We start from the raw sequence: 17636 nt of genomic DNA on the forward strand, positions 1-17636 counted from the left end.
GCATTGCCTGTGTGAACAATGCCACATACAGACTATTATCGCTTATCTTTTTGTACACTAATGCCAAACAACCAATACTGGATTGAAAGTGGTTGTTTCATCGGTATTTTTTGCACCTGTGTTTTTGCCATCATTAATCGGGTCCGATGCGCCCTGCTGGTGCATTTGTTTGGAGGCTTCAGCAGGTAACCATCTCTGCTTTTTTCTCTGTGATTTTTTTGTCAATTTTCTGGAGGATTTTTAAGTCCTCTTTGTGCGTCTGTGAGCTTTTACTCAATGATTAGCGTTAGGACCGGCAAAAATGTAAGGACCCTTGATGTGAGTTGCCGGCTTACGTATTGAGGCCCCAATATAAACTAATACCTTACATACATTGATTTGTGGTTTTTTTGCACTTTATCTTGCAGGGCGCAGTCGGACCAAGATGGCTCTGTAAACTGTAGGCCTCTATTCACACAGCATACATTTTATAGCACTGGGCGGCCCGCCTGTATGTGCGTTAGTAATAGGCTGTAAACCAGATGTTCTGCATTGTCTGTGTGAACAATGCCACATACAGACTATTATCGCTTATCTTTTTGTGCACTAATGCCAAACAACCAATACTGGATTGAAAGTGGTTGTTTCATCGGTATTTTTTGCACCTGTGTTTTTGCCATCATTAATCGGGTCCGATGCGCCCTGCTAGTGTATTTGTTTGGAGGCTTCAGCAGGTAATCATCTCTGCTTTTTTCTCTGTGATTTTTTTCAATTTTCTGGAGGATTTTTAAGTCCTCTTTGTGCGTCTGTGTTTCCTGGATCATCCTGACTTCCTGGATGTGGTGCTGCTGTGGGTGGTGGTGCAGCTTCTTGGCCAGTTGTTGCAGGATCTTGGGATGCAAATGAAGAAGTTTCAGGAGGGATGTCCCTGGAAGGATCCGAAGATGGGCCAGCCACCTCTTCTCCTTCCCCAACCGGATCTATTATGACCTCCGAGTGTGAGCCGATCTCCCTCTCAGTGAGGTTTGACTGTGTTCTGTTTGTAAAGTATGAGAATAATTAATGATAAATTCAAATTTTACCTTTATAAAACATATGTGTAATTTTTATTTATGTTTTTACTTACTGTCTCCGATCCATACTGGGATCTAAAAAGGAGAGTTGGTCATCTAATATATAAAGCTGAATGTGTGTATGTGTGTATGTATGTATGTGTGTATGTCCGGGATTGGCATCTGAACCGTCGCAGCTACAGCCACAAAATTTTGCACAGTCACACATCTGGACCCCGAGAGTGTCATAGGCTATGTTGTGAGGTGAACTTTTAACCCCGCGCTTTCCAATTCACCAAACAATTTTGTCCCTATCTACATAATGGGGAAAAAGTGAAAGGAAAAGTGTTGGAGGCGTCGCAGCTACAGGCACAAAATTTTGCACAGTCACACGTCTGGACCCTGAGAGCGTCAAAGCTATGTTGTGAGGTGAAATTTTAACCCCGCGCTTTCCAATTCACCAAACAATTTTGTCCCTATCTACATAATGGGGAAAAAGTGAAAGGAAAAGTGTTGGAGGCGTCGCAGCTACAGGCACAAAATTTTGCACAGTCACACGTCTGGACCCTGAGAGCGTCAAAGCTATGTTGTGAGGTGAAATTTTAACCCCGCGCTTTCCAATTCACCAAACAATTTTGCCCCTACCTACAAAATGGGGAAAAAATGAAAGGAAAAGTGTTGGAGGCAAATTAACAGCTGCCAGATGTGAACAAGGGGGACTTAAAGAATGACAGAGATGGCGCCAAAGAGTATATACTGTACAGTTGCTAAGGTGGGGCCCCAACATGGGATAATCACCACACCACCACGGGGATATGAACACACACACAAAATGCGCCACACACTACCACGTGCTCGAACACATATACCACCCTGTCATGATCTCTGCAGGCAGAGATCATAGCAAGCCTATAGAGGAACAAGCTCTCGGAAGATGGAACTATACTGACCATGAACTAAGCCTGCCGCGCAACTAGAAATAGCCAGGTAGCATTTCCTATTTATCGCTAGATGCCCAGCTCTGGCCTAAGACCTAAATAGCTAGCAGAGGGAAATATAAGACCTGGCTCACCTCTAGAGAAATATTCCAAAGAAGACAGTAGCCCCCCACATATAATGACGGTGAGTTCAGATGAAACAACAAACGCAGCAGGAAAATAGTCTTAGCAAATTTGAGGTCCGCTTACTAGATAGCAGAAGACAGATAGTATACTTTCATGGTCAGCAGAAAAATACTAACAAAACACCATCCAGAGATTACCTTAAACTCTGGCATTAACTCATAACGCCAGAGTAGCAATCCCTGATCGACGAGAGCTTTCCAGACACAGTAACAAAACTTCAGCTGCGAACTGGAACAAATAGGCAAACAAAACATGGACAAAAGTCCAACTTATCAGTAGTTGTCTAGAAGCAGGAACAAGCACTGAGAGGCATCAGATAACATTGTTGACCGGCAAGAAACCACCAGAGAAATGAGCTTAAATAGCGACACCCACTACTGATGGAATCAGGTGAAACAGGAAAGAGGATGACAAGTCCAATTCCACAAGCGGCCACCGGGGGAGCCCAGAATCCAAATTCACAACAGTACCCCCCCCTCAAGGAGGGGGCACCGAACCCTCACCAGATCCACCAGGGCGACCAGGATGAGCCCTATGGAAGGCACGAACAAGATCAGAAGCATGAACATCAGATGCATTGACCCAAGAATTATCCTCCTGGCCGTAACCCTTCCAGTTGACCAGATACTGGAGTTTCCGTCTGGAAACACGAGAGTCCAAAATTTTCTCCACAACGTACTCCAACTCACCCTCAACCAACACCGGAGCAGGAGGCTCAACAGAAGGTACAACAGGTACCTCATACCTGCGCAATAACGACCGATGAAAAACGTTATGAATGGAAAAGGACGCAGGGAGGTCCAAACGGAAAGAAACAGGATTAAGAATCTCCAATATTCTATAAGGGCCGATGAACCGAGGTTTAAACTTAGGAGAAGAGACCCTCATAGGGACAAAACGAGAAGACAACCACACTAAATCTCCAACACAAAGCCGAGAACCAACACGACGATGACGGTTGGCAAAACGCTGAGTCTTCTCCTGGGACAACTTCAAATTGTCCATAACCTGCCCCCAGATGTGATGCAATCTCTCCACCACCGCATCCACTCCAGGACAATCCGAGGATTCCACCTGACCGGAGGAAAATCGAGGGTGAAACCCCGAATTACAGAAAAACGGGGACACCAAGGTGGAAGAACTGGCCCGATTATTGAGGGCGAACTCTGCCAATGGCAAAAAAGCAACCCAATCATCCTGGTCAGCAGAGACAAAACACCTCAGATATGTCTCAAGGGTCTGATTAGTCCGCTCGGTCTGGCCATTAGTCTGAGGGTGAAAAGCAGATGAAAAAGACAAATCTATGCCCATCCTAGCACAGAATGCCCGCCAAAATCTAGACACAAATTGGGTACCTCTGTCAGAAACAATATTCTCAGGAATACCGTGCAATCGAACAACATTCTGAAAAAACAGAGGAACCAACTCAGAAGAAGAAGGCAACTTGGGCAGAGGAACCAAATGGACCATTTTAGAGAAACGGTCACAGACCACCCAGATGACAGACATCTTCTGGGAAACAGGCAGATCTGAAATAAAATCCATCGAGATGTGTGTCCAAGGCCTCTTAGGAATAGGCAAGGGCAACAGCAGTCCGCTAGCCCGAGAACTACAAGACTTGGCCCGAGCACAAACGTCACATGACTGCACAAAGACTCGCACATCTCGTGACAGAGAAGGCCACCAGAAGGATCTTGCCACCAAATCCCTGGTACCAAAAATTCCGGGATGACCTGCCAATGCAGAAGAATGTACCTCAGAGATGACTCTGCTGGTCCAATCATCCGGAACAAACAGTCTATCAGGCGGACAACGATCCGGTCTATCCGCCTGAAACTCTTGCAAGGACCGCCGCAGATCAGGAGAAACGGCCGACAAAATTACTCCCTCCCTAAGGATACCTGTGGGTTCAGAATTACCAGGAGAGTCCGGGTCAAAACTCCTAGAAAGGGCATCTGCCTTAACATTCTTAGAACCCGGTAGGTATGACACCACAAAATTAAAGCGAGAAAAAAATAAAGACCAGCGCGCCTGTCTAGGGTTCAGGCGTCTGGCAGTCTCAAGATAAATCAAATTTTTGTGGTCAGTCAATACCACCACCTGATGCCTAGCCCCCTCGAGCCAATGGCGCCACTCCTCAAACGCCCACTTCATGGCCAAAAGCTCCCGATTCCCAACATCATAATTCCGCTCTGCGGGCGAAAATTTGCGAGAAAAGAAGGCACAAGGCCTAATGACGGAGCAGTCGGAACCTTTCTGCGACAACACTGCCCCAGCTCCGATCTCCGAAGCGTCAACCTCAACCTGAAAAGGCAGATTCACATCAGGCTGACGCAACACAGGGGCAGAGGCAAAACGGCGCTTAAGCTCCTGAAAGGCCTCTACAGCATGAGGGGACCAATTAGCAACATCAGCGCCTTGTCTGGTCAAATCAGTCAGTGGTTTAACGACATCCGAAAAACCAGCAATAAATCGGCGGTAAAAGTTGGCAAAGCCCAAAAATCTCTGAAGACCCTTAAGAGAGGAGGGCTGAGTCCAGTCACAAATAGCTTGCACCTTGACGGGATCCATCTCAATGGAAGAGGGAGAAAAAATATACCCCAAAAAGGAAATTTTCTGGACCCCAAAAACGCACTTAGACCCCTTCACACATAAAGAATTAGACCGCAGAACCTGAAAAACTCTCCTGACCTGCTGGACATGAGAGTCCCAGTCATCAGAAAAAATCAGAATATCATCCAGATATATTATCATAAATTTATCCAGAAAATCGCGGAAAATATCATGCATAAAAGACTGGAAAACTGAAGGGGCATTAGAAAGACCAAAAGGCATGACCAAATACTCAAAGTGGCCCTCGGGCGTATTAAATGCGGTCTTCCACTCATCCCCCTGCCTGATCCGCACCAAATTATACGCCCCACGAAGATCAATTTTAGAGAACCACTTAGCACCCTCTATACGAGCAAACAAATCAGTAAGCAATGGCAATGGGTATTGATACTTAACAGTGATCTTATTCAGAAGCCGATAATCAATACATGGTCTCAAAGAGCCGTCTTTTTTTGAGACAAAGAAAAACCCAGCTCCCAAGGGAGAAGAAGATGGACGAATAAGTCCCTTTTCCAAAGACTCCTTTATATATTCCCGCATAGCAGCATGTTCCGGCACAGACAAATTAAACAAACGACCCTTTGGATATTTACAACCCGGTATCAAATCTATGGCACAATCGCACTCACGGTGCGGAGGTAACGACCCAAGCTTGGGTTCGTCAAAGACGTCTTGATAATCAGAGAGGAACTCAGGGACTTCAGAGGGAATGGACGACGAAATAGAAACCAAAGGTACGTCCCCATGAATACCCTTACATCCCCAGCTCAACACAGACATAGCTCTCCAGTCCAAGACTGGGTTGTGAGACTGCAACCATGGCAATCCCAGTACCAAATCGTCATGTAAATTATACAGCACCAGGAAACGAATAATCTCCTGGTGATCCGGATTGATACGCATGGTTACTTGTGTCCAGTATTGTGGTTTATTATTAGCCAATGGGGTGGAGTCAATCCCCTTCAGAGGAATAAGAGTCTCCAAAGGCTCTAAATCAAAACCACAACGATTGGCAAAGGACCAATCCATAAGACTCAGAGCGGCGCCAGAGTCAACATAGGCGTCCGTGGCAATGGATGACAAAGAGCAAATCAGGGTTACAGACAAAATAAACTTAGACTGAATAGTGCCAATGGAAACAGACTTATCAAGCTTCTTTGTACGCCTAGAGCATGCCGATATAACATGAGTAGAATCCCCACAATAGAAACACAATCCATTCTTCCGTCTAAAATTCTGTCGCTCGCTCCTGGACAGAATTCTATCACACTGCATACTTTCTGGCGTCTTTTCCATAGACACCGCCAGATGGTGCATCGGTTTGCGCTCCCGCAGACGCCTATCAATCTGAATAGCCATTGTCATGGACTCATTCAGACCTGCAGGCAAAGGGAACCCCACCATAACATCCTTAACGGCATCAGAGAGACCTTCTCTGAAAGTTGCCGCCAAGGCGCACTCATTCCACTGAGTAAGCACAGACCATTTACGGAATTTTTGGCAGAAAACTTCAGCTTCGTCTTGCCCCTGAGATAGTGCCATCAAAGTTTTTTCTGCCTGAAGTTCCAAATGAGGTTCCTCATAAAGCAAGCCCAAGGCCAGAAAAAACGCATCCACATCGCGTAACGCAGGATCCCCTGCTGGCAATGAGAAGGCCCAATCTTGAGGGTCACCCCTGAGCAAGGAAATCACAATCCTAACCTGCTGAGCAGGGTCTCCAGCTGAACGAGACTTCAGGGACAAATAAAGCTTACAATTATTTCGGAAATTCTGGAAGCTATCTCTATTCCCTGTGAAGAACTCCGGCAAAGGAATTCTCGGCTCAGATACCGGAGCATGTACCACAAAATCTTGTAAATTTTGTACTTTCGTGATGAGATTATTCAAACCCGCAGTTACACTCTGGAGATCCATTATTGTCAGGTGCACACAGCGCATACAGAGATTAGGAGGAGAGAGAGAAAAAAGACTGCAGCAAGGCAGACTGGAGGAAAAAAAAAAAAAAAAAAAATTCCAGCAGACTTCTTATAACTCTCCTTTCTCAACCTGGGTCTTTAACACTTTATGGGCCGGTCAAACTGTCATGATCTCTGCAGGCAGAGATCATAGCAAGCCTATAGAGGAACAAGCTCTCGGAAGATGGAACTATACTGACCATGAACTAAGCCTGCCGCGCAACTAGAAATAGCCAGGTAGCATTTCCTATTTATCGCTAGATGCCCAGCTCTGGCCTAAGACCTAAATAGCTAGCAGAGGGAAATATAAGACCTGGCTCACCTCTAGAGAAATATTCCAAAGAAGACAGTAGCCCCCCACATATAATGACGGTGAGTTCAGATGAAACAACAAACGCAGCAGGAAAATAGTCTTAGCAAATTTGAGGTCCGCTTACTAGATAGCAGAAGACAGATAGTATACTTTCATGGTCAGCAGAAAAATACTAACAAAACACCATCCAGAGATTACCTTAAACTCTGGCATTAACTCATAACGCCAGAGTAGCAATCCCTGATCGACGAGAGCTTTCCAGACACAGTAACAAAACTTCAGCTGCGAACTGGAACAAATAGGCAAACAAAACATGGACAAAAGTCCAACTTATCAGTAGTTGTCTAGAAGCAGGAACAAGCACTGAGAGGCATCAGATAACATTGTTGACCGGCAAGAAACCACCAGAGAAATGAGCTTAAATAGCGACACCCACTACTGATGGAATCAGGTGAAACAGGAAAGAGGATGACAAGTCCAATTCCACAAGCGGCCACCGGGGGAGCCCAGAATCCAAATTCACAACACCACCCTCAGCGCACATTTCACCACACATACACCAACCTCGCCACATAAAAGTCGAAACACAAAAGTCGCCGCTCAAAACTCGCCACGCGCAAAACTCTCCACATGCAAAACTCGCCATACGTGCAAAACTCGCCACATGGAAAACTCGCCACACGCAAAACTTGCACACGCGGAAAAATTGCCACATGCACAAAAGTTGCAACACATGCAAAAGTTGCCTCACACAAAACTTGCACATACTCAAAAGGCACCACACATAAAACTCGCCACGCGCAAAACTCGCCATGCGCAAAACTTGCTGCACACAACTTGCTACACTAACCTGTCACATGCAACTCGACACACAAAAAGTTGCTACACGCATGTCGCCACACAAAACTCATCTCACAAAAGTCGCTACATGCATGTCGCCACACGCAACTCAACACACACAACTTGACACACGAAACTCGCCCTAAAACACACACAAGTCTGGTATTATCCTTCAAAAATAAAAATCTGATTAATAAGCAGACAAACTACAAGAGCAACAAATGTACCATATAGGAATCCGGCAGCTGTCAGTCACATGACCAGTCTATTATGTGTATGTGTGAGCTAATATATACTGCCAGGGGGTGGGCTTCCTGTATGCTGGGGATTTATCAGGCTGCCAATTTAGCTTACAAATACTGAGGTAAAAATACTGACCAAATAACGTGTGAACGAGGTCTAATACAGGAGGAGATGACATACAGATATATACTATATACAGGAGGAGATGACATACAGGTATATACTATATACAGGAGGAGATGACACACAGGTATATACTATATACAGGAGGAGATGACACACAGATATATACTATATACAGGAGAGATGACACACAGGTATATACTATATACAGGGGAGATGACACACAGGTATAAAGTATATACAGGAGGAGATGACATACAGGTATATACTATATACAGGAGGAGATGACACACAGGTATATACTATTTACAGGGGAGAGGACACACAGGTATATACTATATACAGGAGGAGATGACACACAGATATATACTATATACAGGAGAGATGACACACAGGTATATACTATATAGAGGAGATGACATACAGGTACATACTACATACAGGAGGAGATGACATACAGGTATATACTATATACAGCAGGAGATGACACACAGGTATATACTATATACAGGAGCAGATTACCTACAGGTATATAGTATATACAGGAGGAGATGACATACAGGTATATGCTATGTATAGGAGGAGATGACATACAGGTATATACTATATACAGGAGGAGATGACACACAGATATATACTATATATAGGTGAGATGACACACAGGTATATACTATATACAGGAGATTATATACAGGTATATCTAATATATAAAGCTAAATGTGTGTATGTATGTATGTGTGTATGTCCGGGATTGGCATCTGCACCGTCGCAGCTACAGCCACAAAATTTTGCAGTCACACGTCTGGACCCCGAGAGCGTCATAGGCTATGTTGTGAGGTGAAATTTTAACCCCGCGCGTTCCAATTCACCAAACAATTTTGCCCCTATCTACATAATGGGGAAAAAGTGAAGGGAAAAGTGTTGGAGGAAAATTGACAGCTGCCAGATGTGAACAATGGGGACTTAAAGAATGAGAGCGATGGCGCCAAAGAGTATATACCGTACAGTTGCTAAGGTGGGGCCCCGACATGGGATACTCACCACACACGGGGATATGAACACACACACAAAATGCGCCGCACACTACCACGTGCTTGAACACATATACCACCCTCAGCACACATTTCACCACACACACACCAACCTCGCCACATAAAAGTCGAAACACAAAAGTCACCACTCAAAACTCGCCATGCGCAAGACTCGCTACATGCAAAACTCGCCATATGCAAAACTAGGCTCACGCAAAACTCGCCACACGTGCAAAACTCACCTCATGGAAAACTCACCTCATGCAATTATCCTTCAAAAATAAAAATCTGATTAATAAGCAGACAAACTACAAGAGCAACAATTGTACCATATAGGAAATACGGCAGCTGTCAGTCACATGACCTGTCTATTATGTGTATGTGTGAGCTAATATATACTGCCAGGGGGGAGGGCTTCCTGTTGGCTGGGGATTTATCAGGCTGCCAATAGCAACCAATCACAGCTCACCTTCTATTTTGCTACAGTTAATTAATCTGAGCTCTGATTGGTTAATATAGGCAACAAAGACATTCTCAGTATAACAAAGCTAATATATGTTAAGAAATGCTTCTATTAGCTTAGTTTTTGCCTTTTAATAATTACATTTCTATCTATTTGTTTTGTGGTTTTTGTGTGCAGAATAAATTTTTGTTAACACATTCTATTTTGCTAACAGCAGTCATTAACCCGGGCGAAGCCGGGTAGTACAGCTAGTAATAAATATATTTCCTTTTTTTTGCAGGTGCTGCTGCCCCACTCCTGGCCCGCTGCTGCCTTTCTCTCCTATACAGGTCGCGTATGCTGCGCCATCGTCTCATAACATCTTCCACTGCAATGAAAGAGAAATATATAATGTATAAGGCCATTGTGCACAGTGGTACCACAAGGTGTCAGTCATTTAACAGATTTTAATGTGGCCTAGTAACCTGCATTTCTTAAAAAACATCATCAATATAAATATTGTAAACACAAACAGCACAATACGATATAATGGAAAATACATAGAATTTCAGGCCATAAGGACAGGGTTCTCTCCCCTCTGTAGCAGTATGTCATTGTAAATTTATGTACGTAACCTATTTCTCAAGTCCAGCACCATGGAATTAATGGTGCTATATAAATAGATGAGATTAATGTTAATGAAAATATCAGAAGGCCCAAATTCATGCAGGTAACAGTTTGGGGTAACGGAGTCTCAGCGTGCCACGAGGTTGCGAGCGTTTACTTGTGTTTCCAGGTAACATGTATTGCATCGGTCATTGTTTTCTATGTTTGATTCTCCATAGTGAGATGTGTTTTCCGGATTCCGGGTTTATGCTGCGTGAGGTGCGGGTGGTTACTGTGTGATCTGGTCATTGTGAGGCTATAAGGCTCAGGAGTATATCAGGTGTAAACTTATACAATATTGAATGTCGGACAATTGTCCATTACAACTGCGGGATAATTTATTACTGCGTTACGATTCATCATAGGCCTCATATTGAGGAGATAGGAATGCACAATATATATTGGCACTTCTAGGGGCCTTATTGACCATTTACTCTGCACTGTCACTTTAATTCAATTGTTTGTTTGCGTTACATTGTATTTGGTGCAATACTAACTACATCAATCATGCATATTATGTTAGGAAATTGTGTTTTACCTGGATGTGCATAAGTTAAATTTCGCTGGTCTCTGTACTGGTATTAACATTTTTGATTGAGAGGCATTTTATAACTATGTGTATTTGTATTTTATGTGTTAATAAAGGTATTTTTTTGAAATTCAGCGCTTCTTGACTATGGGAGTCTAATAACTCCAGTGTCAGTATGTTTCCATTAATTTTGAAGTGTTTCCCATTCTAGGTGTAGAAGAAATGGGTTGGTGCTTTATGTTTATTATATTAGGTAATGCAGTTTGCAATATTATTCAAAGAGAAACATGAGTGTACTTACTTATCTGCCTCTGGACCTCATGTGGCCACTGCTCATATTCTGGGAAAAGGATCCCACATATGCTTCTCCATGCCGCCTCTTTTCTGGTCCGGTTGGAATAATGGGCATCTTGCTGATCCCATATTTCTGGCCTCTCTTGCACCAGGACCAGCAGCATTTTGACATTAATAATATTGGCCATGATGCAGGAGACTCCGTGGAGGCGTGCGGCAGACTTCCGGGACGTCTGTCTGGCTTTTTCAGCTAATTAGCATGTCTCAGCTTCCTGATTGAGGGCTTGGCACATTTCCTGTCACCTGCTGAACTCTTGCATATTTTACGCTAGTCACACTGTTGGTCCGTGTGTAATCCGTATTTTTTGCGCACCCATAGATTTTCATTGGCAGAATTTTTGCGCAATACGCTGACAAACGCAGTATGCTGCGATTTTCTACACCCGTAAAATATGGATGCGTAATAAACGCCAAATATGAGCTGCCCCATAGAGAATCATTGGTCCGTGTGCAATGCGTAGTTTTTGCGCCTTGCATAAGTCTGTAAAACTCTCTAGTGTGACGCCGGCCTAAGTGTTATAATTTTATTGCAAATATACGGATTGATAAGGGGCTATCCGAGTAGTGGACAACCTCTATAAAATGATCACCAGTTGCTGTCCTCTGACATTTCCAGCTCCTCTCCTTGTGACTGGTCAGAACACACAGGTGTTTATTTGTGAACCAGAAGTCACTTTCTCAATGTACGTCTATGAGGCTCAGAACAAGGCTCTCATAGATTTATATAAATAGAGGAACTAATGGTCTGTGATGTAAGGGACCACACAGTGCTGTCAACGACAAAAGGCAGCACATAGTAAGTACTTTAATCCACATATGTAACATGCTTGCGTTATAGGGACATGTACAGACAATAAATTCAATACAAGTTATGACAATTTAAACAGTGACATTAGGGGTGAGGTCCCTGCTCACAAGCTTACAATCTACAAGGAAATGGGGGGGAGAATGAACATTATCAAACATTACTAACACAGCTCAGAACATAGGAATAAAAGGGCAATACATTAATACATAAGGCATAAGAAATACAGACATTGCTAAACGGGTACACCGTCCGGGTACCACATAAGATGTACGGGCCCAGCACATGGGAGAGAGAGGGAGAAACAATGAGGTTCTCCGCCACCTCATTACATGGGAACCATACAGACCGTTGCCACGACTTCCACCCTGGCTGCCTTACACATATAAAAACATTTTCTTTTCTCTTCGTTTTTATATGATATAAAGTATTAATTATTTTGCTTCTCATATATGCAACATTTAAATTGCAAGAAACAGTGAAATTATGAAAATCACAGGGTGGAAAGACACGGTAATATTATGCAAATGATGGAAAAATGAAAACAAAGTTTTCAAAACATATCAATTTATTCGGTAAAATAAATGGCTTGGCTGCTATCATTAAGGTTATTAATAGAGATAAGCGAATTCAGGTGTCCGGCGCTGCAGCTGCATGTGTCGTGGCTGTGTGACAGTCACAACACATGCATGGAAAGCCTGTTTGTTGGGCTCTCCATGCATGTGTTGTGACAATGAAACAGCCTCGACATGTGCAGCTGCGGCGTCGGACAGCTGATCAACAGGAGTGATCCAGGTAGCCAGTTTCCCTCTGCAGCTTATTCGGTAAGCGCTATAGCTTGCTGAATAAGGAGGGAGCTAATCAAATTTGCTCATCTCTACTGTAGTTATTAATGGTTGTTGGAAGAATTCTAGGCTGCTCTGAATGCATTGGGGCTAGTGATGAGAGAACGTGCTCGCCACTGCTCGTTACTCGCCCAAGTATCACTGTGCTCGATGTACTCGGCGAGCACCGAGTTTTTACGGGATTATTCAGCGGGAGCTCGGGTCTCTGCCCTGCAATTTTGATGCTCTTTACAGCACCAATGAACATGTAGGGATTGTCTGCCATGCAGTGTAATACTGCAGCCATCTTTGTTGTGGTATTACAGTGATTGGCTAACCGCACAGCGTCATCAGGTCTATAAGAGACCTGGCGCCGCCCTGCTCGGCGCATTCTGCTCTGGACTTTGCGAGTGTAGGGAGAGCTGCTGCTGAGATAGGGTCAGATTCGTTCTTTTATTAGTTAATCCACAAATCCAGCTAAACCAACAGTCCTTTTTAGGGCTAATTAGGGAGTATATAGATTACAGTCCTAGGAAGGCAGGGGAGTCTATGTGCGCATATCCACATCAGTGCAAGACATGCAGGCACTGTATGTGAGTATATAGATCTCACTGCATACATCAAGAGGGTCCATTACTGTCTGCTGCTGCCTATTTTATATACCTAGCTACAGGTATCCGTGGCTAGGATTAATTTATTTTTGCACCTAAAACCTTCTAATTTTATTACAAAGCAATCCAGAGCCCTCTTTTTCTACAATTATTTGCTTGGTCAAACTGCAGACTACAGCCAGGTAATTTTAATACAACAGCATGAAAATCTAACAATTTAAAGCGGCTTTTTTTGTCCCAGGCATCAGGTCTGAGAGCACAGAAAATTCTGGCCTTTTTTTGTTATACTGTAGTATTTTTTGGAGTGTCTTTCAAAATTTTTGGACACCATTTTGCTGACCAAAAAATCTTTAGCTGGCCAAAAAATATTTAGCTACAGTTCTTATATTTATCACTGTGTTTTGTACATCACACACATCGCATATCATTGCTCTAAATATTTTAGAATTTTAGTGCCCCAACAATTGTTTTTCTTTAGTGTCATAGCATATTGACACATATTTGGTGGGCCAAAAAAAATCCAGTTCACATATTTAACAGTTGGAGAAGAAACGAATGGCTGGCGCACGATTAGGATATGTGGTGCTAGTGAACGGAACCAGAGATCCTATAAACATAGAACATTTTTTCCTGTTTGAAAATGATTTTTATATACAGACATGCGGGACCGCAATGGGGTACAATGTGGCCCCGGCCTATGCTAACCTATACATGGACCATTTTGAACGGGACTATGTATATTCCAACCCAATCTTCCAACAACGCACCCTGACATGGTTCAGGTACATTGATGATATCTTCTGCATCTGGCGGGGGGACCAAACTAGCCTATTGGAGTTCCACCAACAGATCAACACAGTCAGACCCGAACTAACATTCACCTTATCTTACCATACAGATGAGGTTACATTCCTCGACACCAAGGTTCTTAAAGACAACAGGGGGACTCTCAGTACAGATATCTACACCAAACCTACTGATTGTAACAGTCTTCTTCAATATGGCAGCTGTCACCCCAAAGCCACAAAAAGTAGTCTTCCCAGATCTCAATTTAAAAGCGTCACAAAAATCGTATCGGACCCCACTATGAGGGACACAAGACTGCATGAAATGGCGGAAAAATTCAAAACTCGTGACTATCCACCACAATTACTTGAGACAGAATCAAACAGGGCTCTAACTGAAGCAGATACCAACGCTATCATGACCAACAAACCCCAGAGATTGCCATTTGTCCATAACCATTATCCTTCCATGCTTAGGGTCCACAATTTGATTTGCAAACATTGGCCGCTACTCAACAAAGCTTACCCCAACATTGAGGTATTCAAGAATCCACCGCTCATGTGTACCAAGCGCCCCAAGAATTTGCGAGATACATTAGTTAAAGCCGATCTGGGTTCAAGCAAACACACATCCACTAGATCACTTAGTGGACAGAGAAGGACAGGTACTTTTCCATGCCTAAACTGCATGAGTTGCTCTAACGTCATAAAAGGCAATGAGGTGGTCCATTCCCGAACAGGTAAAGCCTTCCCCATCAAGGACTACTATACGTACGAGTCCAACTTCGTTGTTTATATCATCAAATGTCCCTGTGGCTTGCTGTATGTTGGCGACACCACCCAAGCCATAAGAGACCGCATCTCGAGTCACAAATCTACAATTAGATGCGAGAAACTATGGCTACCCCTACCGGCTCATTTTAAAGAAGCCAAACACAATGTGGCCCAATTAAGGTTTCAGGTAATAGAAAAAGTCCCGAGACCAAGGAGAGGGGGTAACCATATTCAATTACTCAAACAGCGTGAAACGTTCTGGATTTACACCCTTGATACACTTCACCCCAGGGGTCTCAATCGCGAAATTGATTGGTCAATATAATTTTTCCTTGGTCCTTTCTTCCTAGATCAACTGACCTTTCCCACATTTCACCTCGCCACATTTTCTTTTCTGAGATAGTATGATAAACTTCCCTATCCCTTCCCCCACCCCATTATTTTTTACTCTTTTTTTTCCCTTTCCTCTTATTTAACCTTTTTGCTTTCTTTAGTTTGGACTCCTATGTGTATTTTATTTTGTTTATTTTGCTTATTTTGTCTATTTTGTACCCATTTTTTTGACTTCTACTCATCGCTTTTTTATACTTCCATATATCGCCATATGTATATGTCTGCTTGGTTCAGTATGTAAAGGCCTTTGCGTGTATTACCATAAAGGTAGACCGCCATATAGTCTTGCTGTTGTGATCATATGCCTACTGTCTCTGTGTTTATTATTACATATATATCGCCATTTATGCCTGCCTGCTTGTCCTAATGACTGCAGCCTCTGCATTGACTATTTTAGATTTAAATAGCTGTATATGCTGATCTATTTTAATCAGAGTCTGCTGCCCCTGCATTTATTATGTTTGTTCCACTCTGTGATTTGAATTTTATGCCATTACAGTAATTTATCAGTACTCCTTATATTATACTTTCCCCTGGGTATTATACACTACAATCATTTGACACTACCATTCACTACTTCTTCTATTATTCTGTTACCATCCATTACCCCTTTGTTTGTCTCCATGCTCTCTATACTCTTATTGGGCTATATCCTAATTTGCCCTGCTTTTCCTTTTACATTGTGCTACAATTCTCTGGTTGTTTATATACTCCTGGGTACGTTTTCAGCCTTCCCAACCTCTGCTGCCATGGCAACATCCACACATTCACACGCAGTTCTAGCCTAGCACCGGCCATCTGCGCATGCGCCGGCGTCCTACGTCACTTCCGGTCATCTGACCGGCCTGCACACCATAAAACAGGGAGCCTCAGCCGCTTTAGATACTCCTCTCCCATTCGCAAGTCCTCCAGCATTCCCACTATACCACTGACATCGGCTCCTGTAGCCACGCATCTCTACACATCGCGGCTCCCGCCGGACGTAAGCTCTGCCTCATTCTGGATAAGTATCGCTCCTAACTTGGTACGCTCCCCTTACCTGGATTACCCTTTATCTTACAGCGTGTCTTATAATTTGAGCAGTTTGCCACACATGGTTACCTTGATCCTCATTTTAATGCGGTAAATATATTTTTCTGTAATATACCTCATGTTCATAGTAGCAGCCTCTGTATAGGTGTACACATTCCAAACTCCCCTTCCCTTTTTTCTCCCCCTACAGTCTAATGAATTCAGGCTACTCCACTTCCTCTAATACTGACCACATTCCAGGTGGTAAGCCTATTCCTTATCAGCTTTACACATCATCTCCCTTAGTCACATATGGCATTTCTTTATACGGCATTCCCCCCTTCTTATTATCCCACACCTATCGTACCCTATACTGTACATGGTTTGTTTCGCTTTTTCAGTAAATTTCCCTGTGATGTTCCATCTGGACATATCCCTCAATTTACCTTTCTCCCTGATGGGAACTTACAAGTGCGACCATTGATATATCAATTTAAGGGTATGTTCTTATTCTGATTATCTTGACAGTTTCGCTGTGACTTCCATCTCTCTACATTGTGGTAATTCTTTTTGGCTCCTTCTCTCTGACCTGGGGACTGATGTCTCCACGTTATGGATATCCGTTGTCTTTCCTTGTCTCCTTATCTGACATTGATCATCGTATAGCCTCTTTCATATATGACATGGCTTAATTTCCTTTTGCTTGTAAAAATGTATTATATTGTGTATAACGTAGATATTCTTAGTGTTATTATTTTCAATTTTTTGCAGCGACACTGTGATCAAGGCCACGTTGTGGCCGAACCGTCGTTATTACCTGTCACTCTTCACCTATGAATAAACTGTTTTCACTTGAAGAAAACCCTTTCTGGTCAAAGAGTGCAGTAATTATTGACTTTCTACATATTTAACAGTGTTCTATCTCCGTCAGACGCCAGATCTATCAGTGGTCTACAAATTGTGGCATTTCCGGCCTATATTCCACTGTTTTTGCTGTCTGTTACCCTAGGTATATACAGTTTTTTGGGGTAAAAAAAATTAAAAAACTCCAGGCCACATATTGAATAGTCAGTTAGCTCCGTCAGATGCCTGGTCTATCTGTGCTCTACAAATAGTTGCTTTTAAGGCCTACATTCCATTTTTTTTTGCTGTCTGCTACCCTAGGTCTA

The sequence above is a fragment of the Ranitomeya variabilis genome, chromosome 1 (genome assembly GCF_051348905.1).
Source record: "Ranitomeya variabilis isolate aRanVar5 chromosome 1, aRanVar5.hap1, whole genome shotgun sequence".
NCBI lineage: Eukaryota > Metazoa > Chordata > Amphibia > Anura > Dendrobatidae > Ranitomeya > Ranitomeya variabilis.